General features: G+C 35.2%; 1 pseudogene; it reads right to left on the bottom strand.

Moving 5' to 3' along the window:
• Positions 1 to 11939: 11939 nt before the first annotated feature.
• On the bottom strand, positions 11940 to 12242 carry LOC132363686 (non-histone chromosomal protein HMG-14-like; annotated as a pseudogene).
• Positions 12243 to 12493: the final 251 nt, after the last annotated feature.

Raw genomic sequence — 12493 nt, 5'->3', positions numbered from 1 at the left:
AAAAGAAATAACAGATCTCTCAAGACTGTGCTTACTGTATTTTTTTTTTAATTTTAAGGATGTAGATTGATTTCGATCTTTTTATTCCTTCTTTACCCTCCCTTCTTTAATATTACAAAATCAATGCCATTTGGCTTTCCTTGCCTCTCTTTCCATGATTTCACATATTTACATTTAGTATAAATTGAGGAAGAATGTGTTCCCAGAGATGTTTCAATTTTAGAGCTTTTTAAAATTACCTGAGTAATAGGAATTGCCTTGTTCCACAATGTCAAAATTTAGGCAGGAGAGATGGATGTATTTTAGGTAGTCACATGTCTTTCCTGTGATTCCTGAATTCCTATCATAAAGGCAACCACTTTCCAATGGAAGTTCACTCACTCATCAGCAGTAATCATAGAAGTATTCTCCATATCAGGGTTTATTCTTCACCCAGGAGAAAAATCATCACTAACCCAATATCCACAAAGGCTCAGTAATGTTGTATGGAGATGGGCATTAGAACCCCTAAGAATATGAGGTGGGATATTTGTTAGAACAGTGCTGTGTCATAATGCAGAAAAGTAAAAGGATGGCAAAGAGTGAGCCATCTTTTCCCACTAAGAAAGTTGTAAGCAAATGAAAGGAGGCCTTATGCAGCTAACATCAAGGATATACCTCCCGAAATTATTTTATGTATGCCTTCCTCACCTGTGCCCCAAGTGGCAAGAACAGTAGCCTTGCTGTTAAAATAAATGATAACTTCAGTATCACACACACACACACAAAAATTTACAAAGAAAAAAATGACAAGGGAGTAGTATTTGCCTTATCTGCTTCAGAAATGTTCATATTAAAAATTCAGAAACTAATATAATCTGTACATTATTCTATTTCTATAAATTCACGGAATATGTTGCTGGATTCATAGAATAGGTTTGTCTCTACTGAAAAAAGTCTGTTTATAAAAGAGCTATTAAATACTAGAATGCTTAGATAACCTGATTACTTACATTATATTTTCTCCCCACTTGGGAACTGCAGGAATCACACTCAGCTCTGTACTATTGGGCAGAGATAAAGTGCTCAGTGCTATAATGTCTATAGAGTACCATGGACTATCATCATCATTATCTAAATATTTTAGTCTCTGTGACACACTGTGAAAACCTCTAAGAAAATAAGTCAACCAGAAAGATTTTTATTGTATACCAAAAACTAAAGCATACCATCAATATTTTAAACTATGGTAAGAAAAGAAATTAGACAAGTTGAAAAAGCAGCATAATCTCAATAAACAAGCTCAAAATATACATCTACTATATAATGCACCTGATAAAATGCCAGTGTTCTTTAGATTGCAGAATAAGTAAATAAGATAAATAAAACAGTCACTTCCTTTGTTAAGGAATAAATTTATGGCCATTATATTGATAAGCTTATAATGTTGGTTAAGGTGCGATTATCCAAGCCATAGAAAATGACATTTCTTCTTAAGTATTTTTACTGTTGATCTATTTTCTGACATTTAAAAAAAGGTCTCCAACTGGGAAATTACATGAGAACAGATCATTTTAGAATTTTTCCACAGAAAAAAATTTTTTCCCCAAGTATTAAATTCTAATTCAATTATAAATTAATAAAACTGAATTACTGAAGACAAGTAAATTTGACATGCATTTTATTCTACTACAATTGGTTGCCAGTTTTCATTATATTTGAATGCAGCTCACTGTAGAAATTTCATTAAAATTAAATTTTAAAGGAGAAAAATATGCATGCTCAGCCTTTGAGTTTTATTATTTACTTCTCAAGAGAGCCTTCTTTCATGTACGTCTAGACCAAAACTTTGCTAAAAGGAGGTTTTTTTAAATAGCTTAGATTTAAATAAAGAATTTATTGAATAGTTTAAAGATAAATCTCATTAGACATTAAAACTATTCACCATGACTTTTTCTTGTCATAACATACTATTTTTGTGATTCTTGATTATTTAAACATACAATCCCTATGTACTTTTGAAACAGTGCCACTAGGGTTGTAAATAATAGTCAAAGGCAGAGCATATTGAATGTAAGAGAATCCAATTTCATATTTTTGTCCCAGACAGTTGTAGCAAGACCATATTTAGATTAAGGCAATTTCTTTTTCTACTCTGATGCACACAACCTTTTAAAATGCCTGCAATAGAGCTACAGTCTTCAATATGAATTGCAAATGACCTTTTAAGGCTTTAAACTATTGCTTATATGTCTGAAGCCATTGCAAAGTTTCACAATAGGGAAACTTTTTGCTTTCCAATGTTCTTTACATGTATATTCATGTATTACTTTGCATATCTAATATTCACATAGGCACATGTTCATTGCCTTTTAAGAAGGTAAACATGGAAACAAACTACAAAGTGTTCTTCAGAGACTTGGACGCCCAGCAGAATCCTCTAACTCTGAAAATCACCCCATGAGGGTCTCCTGAGAACGTCACAGCCGGACACCTACACCACAGTAGCAGCTGCGAGACAGAGAGCCTAGTTAGCACCTGCCCAGTTGTAACTAATAGACAAACTCATCTGCTTCGATTAGGATTCCAGACATAATGTGTCTTCTCATAGGCAGAACAGAATACAAAATTTGAACAGCTAAAAGGAACACTTTTTCCTCTTTCCAATAACCAAAAATGAAAGGCATTTTTAAAAGTTGCATAGAAACGTTTACAGATATAGTAAATACATGTGAATGCTCTTTGATAGTATTTTAATATCTAAGTATCAAGAGGAAGACTACAAAGTATTTCCGCCCATTATAACTATTAATACCTAGATTAAATAAAGCAGTCATCCCATTAATTGAACAATTTTTTAAAACACTGTGATTTCTGTATATTGATCTAAAAACATTGTGTATTACATGTGTGATGCTAAATCCAAAAAAAGGAAACACGCAAGTCTTGTTAAATATTTTATGATGTCGTTTTATTTCAGTTAAATTTGCCAGTTCTGGAGAATTTTCTTTTAAAATATTAGTGATCTGACCATTTTAGTAGGTTGTAATAAAGAAGCTGACAGAATATAAAAATTGGAGGTGCTGGAATTAGGAAAAATATTTTTATAACAGTAGAAAACACTATACTCACCACTGATGTAAACATTTTAAGTATATTGTCTCATTTATTACAACAGCCCTATAAGAGAAGTACTGTTATTATCCTTTCCCTTTTACAGATGAGGATTCTGATACTAATAAAGGTTATATAACAGTTCTCATGGTTAACACATTGCAGCATGAGTATTTGAATTTAGGCAGCCTGGTGCCAGAACCCATGCTCTTAACCTCTACACCAAATTCATCCTGAAAAAGGTCACGTAAAAGCATACAAGGAAAAATAAAAGGGGCGGGGGATCGAGGCCCCCGGATGAGACTGTAATAGGCAGAAGAGTGACCACTTCTCTTTGGAGAAGAGATAAGAAATGATTAAGTGATGATACGCAGACACTGTGGAGGGGTTTCTGATTGTTGGGATTGATGAAAGCATGACCTCAATTATCTATGAGAAAATTATTTTTGGTTTGAAAAAAGAATAAGAAAGATGGAGAATCCACAGACCCTGATTCCACACCTAAGTACTGTCAGAAAAGATTTGAAAGAGCCACTATGGAGAATACAATTGGGAGAAAAGAAGAAATAAATAAAAGAATAGCTAGGACGTAGTGAGGACTTACTTGGAGCTGGTAAACAAGATGTAATAGTAAAAGGGCAGTAAGGAAATACGTGTGACTTCCCAGCACCAAAGTGCTGGGGGTGACCAACCATTAAAAAGGCAGATATTTGATTAAGAGTGTTCTAAAATTTTTTTAAATCAATGATTTTAATAGTTAAAATAGACTTTATTAATATGTGATAATGGGGGACATAAAATGAGATCTTGGAATCTGAGTCTTTTTGAAAGAATGATGGGGAATTTTAGTCAAAGAACTTGATCCATCAAAGTGCACCATTTGCCATCAGTGTGAATGATACACAAATACTAAGACAATAAGGAAGAAAGGGAAAAGGGAAACCCAAGTGCTACAGTGAGGTAGGTAGAGGGCACTGCAGACGTTAAGAAAACCGGTGATGCACATGTGGAGAAAGCTGTGATGTTCATGCTCTAAAATGTAGTCTTACTCCGTGGTAGAAGCTGGGACCTCACAAACAATCCTTTGAGTAACTAAGAAAACGGAGCAGTGAGCTGGAAACTCAGGCCGTAAGAGATTAACCCTCTCTTGGGACAGTCCTGTGGGGAAGTGCTATTTTGGAAGAGATTGTGGATTTCAGACAAGGGAATGTGATGAAATAGATGATGGGAGGACTATTTCTAGAAAAGAAATGTCATTCTCCAAGGGTAGGAGGTGAAGTGGGGAGAGTTTGCTCATGTATGATAACAGGTTCCCTGGTTTACAGCAGAGAAAAGGGGTAAAGAGACTCATCACAGAAGAAATGACAGTTCAGGGAAAAGAGCGAAGGACTAGAATTGTGCCAAAGGGCAAGTATAGCCAGTAGTGAACAAGCACAATTAGAGGTTGGGAGATGGCTGGAGAAGAGATAGGAGAAAAATAGTCTGGCCAAAATGTGTTCATGGTGAAAATTGAAAGAGTGAGTGGTTTCCATTTAACTGAAATATTCAGGTGCCAAATGTTGGAGAGGCAGCGAGAGTGATGGTATCACTTGGTAAGACTAAAGTACGATAGCCTTGGACATGGAAGGTTACCTCAAAATATTTGAAGAGGGAGAAAAAGATTGGCTAATGACTATAGTGACATTACAGTGAGCTATAGAAGTTTGACCTTCCTGTAATTCCAAGTCACCAGAGAAAGAACTAGCCAATAGTGACTTTAGAATTCTTTAAAATCATCTTTCACATTCATTAGTGTTTTAAATATTTTAGGTTTAGGTGACCTTCTGATGCTTATTCTCTAAAAATGTCCTTTGTCCCCAAAATAGTCAGTTGGTACTATATCCTATCATATGTGACATCAGTAAATCTGACTGCATGATAAAACGATTGCTATACATTCTTTTTTACTTTTCACCTCACACAGTATGTAATCCTATATAGAAGTAGTTTGATACAAGTACAAAAGAAAATTTATTTTGAGCAACATTATTTCCACATTTTATTTGCCTCTGTAAAACATCAAAGGAGGAATTTTTCATCATGGCTTCAATTTTTCTGTGTGGGTTGTTTCTATGTTTGCCCCTAAGGCTCTTTAAAGGTTTTTTTTTTTTTTTTCTCTCCTCTGCTAATCTTTTGAAATTCTGTGATTTCTGTCACCTAACCCATGTCTACATGACAGCAAACAAATGTTTCAGCAGGAATAATTGGTTCCTAGAGGAATATAGCACCTGATTTCCAAACAGAATCATTAAAACAGTTCTTTGCATTTGGAGGAATTGAAGGGGATATTTCTGAACCAAATATTTTTATAACATTTCAATAGTCAAAAATATTATACACTCTTACCATGAAGCCAAAACAATTGCATACAGAATTGTGAGCTCTCTGGATCTGCCTACTCTACCTCTCCTACCAACATGATCTCTAGAACTTCTCTGGAAACACCTACCCTTCTCTCTCCCACTCCACATCTTCCTTTAAGATTCCCAGTACTAAACTCTGCCTCAGAGCCTGAATTAATATTTTAAATTTAGTTAGTAGAACAAATAGCATGAATTCTTCGTTATTTTGACAGGATTGAAATTGCTCGGTGATTCATTAATCAACTTATCAAATATGGAGTGGGATATGAATATACTAATTGAAAGTCAAGAAATAGAGCTTAATTGTTTAATGTCAAAAGCTCAGGGACAGATTTCAGGTAATTGCTAGGAAGCCTATTCACGTGAGTTTTAAAATATAAGCACTTGATCTAGGTTAAACTAAAGAAACTTTCTAATTATTTGGAAAGGGCTTCTCGGGCACACACTTCAATTTGGATTAAATAGGTAACTTAAATAAAATGACATGCCTGATTGTGAATAAAATTTTAATTGAAGTCTGGTACAAAAGTGAAAAAAATTACATGTATGCAAAAAAGAAAAGACATTTCTCTGTTAAAAGCAAATTATATTCTCAAAAGAAAACAGTGCCTATTCCTAATTTGAGGACATAATTTGTTTTTAATATATACTTTAGAGCAACTATTTATTGTTATATCAGTAGCACATATAAAGATGATAATGTCTCTAAACTTTAAAACTGAACAGAAGAATTTAAACATTCTTGTCTGAGGCCTTAATTTCTATTGAAACACATAAAAATGGCCTGCAGGATTTTACATATTTTGCTTTTTTTTTCCCCCTTCAGTCATAAGTCTAGGAAATGAAAGTCCTTGAGAACTTTGAAGGTTAGGGAAGTAGTTTTAAAATACAAAATCCTAAATGGCTTCAACAGTCACTTATACTGAGAATAACTTCCATAAAGTTCTGATATATTTCTGACCATCAAGTTTCACATTTCAACCAGCCTTATATGCCTTTCCACTAGGATGTCTTGCCAGCACATTGATTTTAACAGGTCCCAAAATGAACTTGTAACACAGCTCCTCATCCAAACCTGGCCCTCTACTCTCATTTTTTTTTTTTTTTTTTTACCGTATTTCTGCAAATTGTACCACCTCCTAGGTATTGAGACTCAAAACCTTGGCATCATTTGTGTGAATGTATGTTTGTTTCATTTTTAACAGACTTTTTAAAAATTAATTTTTATTGGAGTATAGTTGATTTACAATATTGTGTTAGTTTCTGCTGTATAGCAAAGTGAATCAATTGTACATATATCCACTCCCTTTTAGATTCTTTTCCCATATAGGTCATTACAGAGTATTGAGTAGAGTTCCCTGTGCTATACAGTAGGTTCTTATTAGTTATCTATTATATATATATAATAGTGTGTATATGTCTATCCCAATCTCCCAATTTATCCTTCCCCCCCACCTTGGTAACCATAAGTTTGTTTTCCACACCTGTGACTCTATTTCTGTTTTGTAAATACGTTCATTTGTACCATTTTTTTTAGATTCCAGATATTAGTGATACCATATAATATTTGTGTTTCTGTGTCTGACTTACTTCACTCAGTGTGACAATCTCTAGGTTCATCTGTGTTGCTACAAATGGCATTATTTCATTCTTTTTTATGGCTGAGTTATATTCCATTGTATATATGTAGCACATCTTCTTTATCCATTCCTCTGTCGATGGACATTTAGGTTGCTTCCATGTCTTGGCTATTGTAAATAGTGCTGCAATGAACACTGGGGTTCATGTATCTTTTCAAATTATGGTTTTCTTTGCATATATGCCCAGGAGTGGGATTGCTGGATCATCTGGTAGCTCTATTTTTAGTCTTTTAAAGAACTTCCATACTGTTCTCCATAGTGGCTGTACCAATTGACATTCCTACCAATAGTGTAGGAGGGTTCCCTTTTCTCCACACCCTCTTCAGCATTTATTGTTTGTAGATTTTTTGATGATGGCCATTCTGACCAGTGTGAGGTGATACCTCATTATAGTTTTGAGTTGCATTTCTCTAATAATTAGTGATGTTGAGCATTTTTTCATGTGCCTCTTGGCCATCTGTATGTCGTCTTTGGAGAAATGTCTATTTAGATCTTCTGCCCATTTTTTGATTGGGGTGTTTGTTTTTTTTGATATTGAGCTGCATGAGCTGTTTGTGTATTTTGGAGATTAATCCCTTGTCAGTCACTTTGTTTGCAAATAAATATTTCCTCCCATTCTATGGGTTGTCTTTTCTTTTTACCAACTGAAGAATAAAAACCATATGATCATCTCAATAGATGCAGAAAAAGCTTTTGACAAAATTCAACACCCATTTATGGTAAAAACCTCTCCAGAAAGTGGGCATAGAGGGAACCTACCTCAACATAATAAAGGCCATATACAACAAACCCACAGCAAACATCATTCTCAATGGTGAAAAACTGAAAGCATTTCCTCTAAGATCAGGAACAAGACAAGGAAGGATGTCCACTCTCACCACTTTTATTCAACATAGTTTTGGAAGTCCTAGCCATGGCAATCAGAGAAGCAAAAAGAAATAAAAGGAATCCAACTTGGAAAAGCAGAAGTACAACTGTCACTGTTTGCAGATGACATGATTCTATATATATAAAATCCTAAAGATGCTACCAGAAAATTACTAGAGCTCATCGGTGAATTGGGTAAAGTTGCAGGATACGAAGTTAATACACAGAAATCTCTTGCATTCCTATACACTAACAACAAAAGATCGGAAAGAGAAATTAAGGAAAACACTCCCATTTACCATCACATCAAAAAGAATAAAATACCTAGGAATAAACCTACCTAAGGAGGCAAAAGACCTGTACTCAGAAAACTATAAGATACTGGTGAAAGAAATCAAAGATGACATAAACAGATGGAGAGATATACCATGTTGTTGGACTGGAAGAATCGATATTATAAAAATGACTATACTACCCAAGTAACCTACAGATTCAAAACAATCCCTACCAAATTACCAATAGCATTTTTCACAGAATTAGAACAAAAAATTTTACAATCTGTATGGAAACACAAAAGATCATGAATAACCAAAGCAATCTTGAGAAAAATAGAGCTGGCAGAATTGGGCTCCCTGACTTCAGACTACACTACAAAGCTACAGTAATCAAAACAGTGTGGTACTGGCACAAAGACAGAAATATAGATCAGTGGAACAGGAGAGAAAGTCCAGAGATAAACTCAAACACCTGTGGCCACCTAATCTGTGACAAAGGAGGCAAGAATGGACAATGGAAAAAAGACAGCCTCTTCAATAAGTGGTGCTGGGAAAACTGGACAGCTACATATAAAAATGAAATTAGAACATTCTCTAACACCATACACAAAAATAAACTTAAAATGGATTAAAGACCTAAATGTAAAACTGGATACTATTCAACTCTTAGAGGAAAACATAGGCAGAACACTCTCTGACATAAATTGCAGCAAGATCTTTTTTGATCCACCTCCCAGAGTAATGAAAATAAAGACAAAAATAAACAAATGGGGCCTAATTAAAGCTAAAAGCTTTTGCGTAGCAAAGGAAACCATAAACAAAATGAATAAACTTTATTTTTTAAACAGCAATATTGATCAGAAGGTACAGAGGTTTCCCATTTTCCTTCTGTCACCACACATGCATAGCCAAACCCATTATCAACATCTCCCACCAGAGAGGTACATTTGTTATAACTGATGAACCTGCATTGACACATCATTATCATGCAGTGTCTATAGTTTATATTATGGTTCACTCTTGGTTGTATATAGTAGGGATTTGAACAAATTTATAATGATGTGTATCCACCATCATAGTATCATACAGAGTAGTTTCACTGCTCGAAAATCCTCTGTGTTATGTCTATTCATCCCTCCATGCCTTGGCAACTGCTGATTTTTTTTTTTCCACTGTCTCCACAGTTTTTCCCTTTCATGTATGTTATATGGTTGTAATCTTTCAATATATAGCCTTTACAAATTGGCTTCTTTCACTTAGTAATATGCATTTAAGTTTTCTCTGTGTCTTTTAATGGCTTGATAGCTCATTTTGTTTTAGTGCTGAATAATATTCCATGGTCTAGATGTACCACAGTTTTTCCTTTCACCTACTGAAGGTTGCTCCCAAGTTTTGACAATTATGGATAAAGCTGCTATAAACATATGTGTGCAGGTTTTTGTTTGGACATAAGTTTTCACTTCCTTTGGTTAAATACCAGGAAGCCCAACTGCTGGATCATAGGCATCATTTTCATAATTTAGTTTGTTGTTGAATGTTGAGTGAAAAAAGATGTAGATGATTCTATGCATGTTTATTTAAATGTACATTAGAGATATCAAATATTACAGATATAGATACATGAATTACATACATCAAACTCATGATAATTACTACTAGGAGGGGAGTGCAATGCAAACTTTAGTTTTATGTTATGCTTTAGGAAGATAAAAAATAAAAGATCAGTTCTAATGTGTTTTATATCTTTCTATTTTTTAATATAATTTTCCCAAAGCTAAAGAGTTATATATATATAAGTATATATGTATATATATATATATATATATATACACACACACATATACATATGTATATATATGTAAGACAACAGTGTCAAAGGATAAAAAACAGAAAAGGGAATGGAAGAATGGGAAAAGCCAGTTAATCCAGGACAGGGTTAGTATGCAAGGTATATAGCAAAAGGCCCTGTACAAATATAAACCATACAGTTGCCAAGTTCCTTCTCTGTTTGATCTTTACGGGTTGTCACCATTTCCACTTCCCCTATCCTGCTTTCCAACCTTATTTGTTATCTGGACAGTGGCACAAATGCTTCCAATAGATCACACTGTTTATAGATTCTCTTCAATCCATTTCAAGTTTTACATGATGCTGGATTATACTATTTTATATATTTTACAAGCCTAGATTACAAAAGGAATGAATATCTTACTTTTATCTAAATACTCAAGGCCTATGATGATCTGGCACATGCCCTCCTTAAATCCTTTTGTTTCTCCCACCTCTGTCCTTTTCAAAACTACTGCACATTGTTACCCAGATCCATCCTATGTTTTCTATTTTCTCTCTTGTTAGCTATCTACTGTCCTCCATCATGAATGCCTTGTCCTGTGTCTCTGTATCAAGAGAATCTATCCATCTTTTACATTTTAAAGTTTAAAGTTCAATTCCGTTGCCACCTCATCGTTAGAATCTTTCTCAATTTCAAGTAATAGAAGTAAAACCTCCCTTCTGCTTTTATATAAAAATCCATCTGTAAGTTTAGTGCTTATCAGTGTCTGCTTCATAATGTAATTGTTAATATATGTAACTTACCTTTATTTTCTAGCATGTGAGTTCTTGGAGGATGGTTTTTGTATGGATATATACAATTTACCCTCTCTATTGGAAGGTGTGGAACCCAGGGATGCTGAGGGCCAACTGTACCACACAATTTTATATAAGGGACTTGAGCATCCGCGGAGTTTGCTATCCATTGTGAGTCCTGGAACCAATCCCCTGCAGATACTGAGGGACAGCTGGACTTACATATCACCCACAATGCATAGTACAGTCTGTTGTATTTTTTTTCTTTCATAATGAGATTTTATTCGTTGTTTTGAGGATCAGTACACAGACATTTCAATTTGTACACAATTCTTAACATACATACCAAAAACCTAAAAAATCATGTAGTTGTGATTCTTTTCTGAAGTTATTCCAGTGACTTTCCAGCTTAAAATTTGGAGGCAAATTTTCCCTAACAGGATATCAAGTACTAATATCTTCAGATATTGATATGCTGTTACATCATAAGTCCCACTAATTCACAATTTAATATCATATACACTACATACTCAAATCGTCAATCGTTCACAACACATTAACAAAGTTACTAGAAGAACTGGACTACCACGGCCAAAGATGTTACAGAGTGCACGAAATTCTGACAAGGAGAGCCAAGATTAAGGAGTGAGTGGTTTGCTTTAGGATACAATTCTACCAAAAACAACATGGGAAGAGAAGTAATTTAAAATGTTCAAGACATTAAATGCACAAATGACTCCAAACTGCCATTTTAGTATGCTTTGTATTATAGGATATAAAAGCTACCCCCCCCATCTATGGAATCTTAAACTGACACCCAAGACAATCAAAGCCTCCCGTATTCAATATCCCACTATTTTCTGTTTGTACCAAAAAATAAACAACTAGCAAATGATTTCACCTCTTAAAAAAAAACATTTACACTTAAAAAATGGGATGAGGTGGGAATCCCTCCTTTTTAAAAATGTTTCTAGAGCTACTAAGAAACTTGCATTTACAAAATAGTTCATAAAAATATTCCTCTGGATTGTACAAGAAGGGAGACAGGGACCACTGATAGAACCGGGTGTGTGGTATTAATCAGACTTGGCTTCTTTCTCTCCTGCTTCATCAGAGGCGGGGCTCTCCTCGTTTTTAGTTTCTCCGTTTTCTGCAGGTAGGTCTTAAGTCTGTTGGTTAGTCACTTCGGCCTGTTTTCCCTTTGCTCCCCTTTTCCCTTTTGTTTGCACTTTTTTGTCTGAAGATTTATGCTTTCCTGCCGCCTTGTTTGGCTTCTTTTCCACTTTTGCGGGAGCCGGTTGAGCGGGCAACCTCGCGGATCTCCTCTTGGGCTCCTCGTTCACGGCGCCCTCGGCAGAGCTGACCTTGCTCTTGAGCATCCTGGTGGCCGCGGCGCACCGAGAGCCTTCGCGAAGCTGGGCTGCTTGGCCGCTGCGGCTCCTCCCGCCGCCCGAGCTGCTGGGACCCGCCACGCTGTACTTATTAAGTGATCAAACATATGTTCATTACCCATAGCTTTCAGGAAATATTTCAGGATTTAGACAAATGTCATGCTTTCCATAATGCCTGACAATCCAAGCAACATATTGAGTTCTGATCCCCAACAAAGTCCATTGACAGCCTTTCACAT

Source organism: Balaenoptera ricei, chromosome 3, assembly GCF_028023285.1.
Source record: "Balaenoptera ricei isolate mBalRic1 chromosome 3, mBalRic1.hap2, whole genome shotgun sequence".
NCBI lineage: Eukaryota > Metazoa > Chordata > Mammalia > Artiodactyla > Balaenopteridae > Balaenoptera > Balaenoptera ricei.
This window is presented reverse-complemented; position numbering and strand designations above follow the sequence as displayed.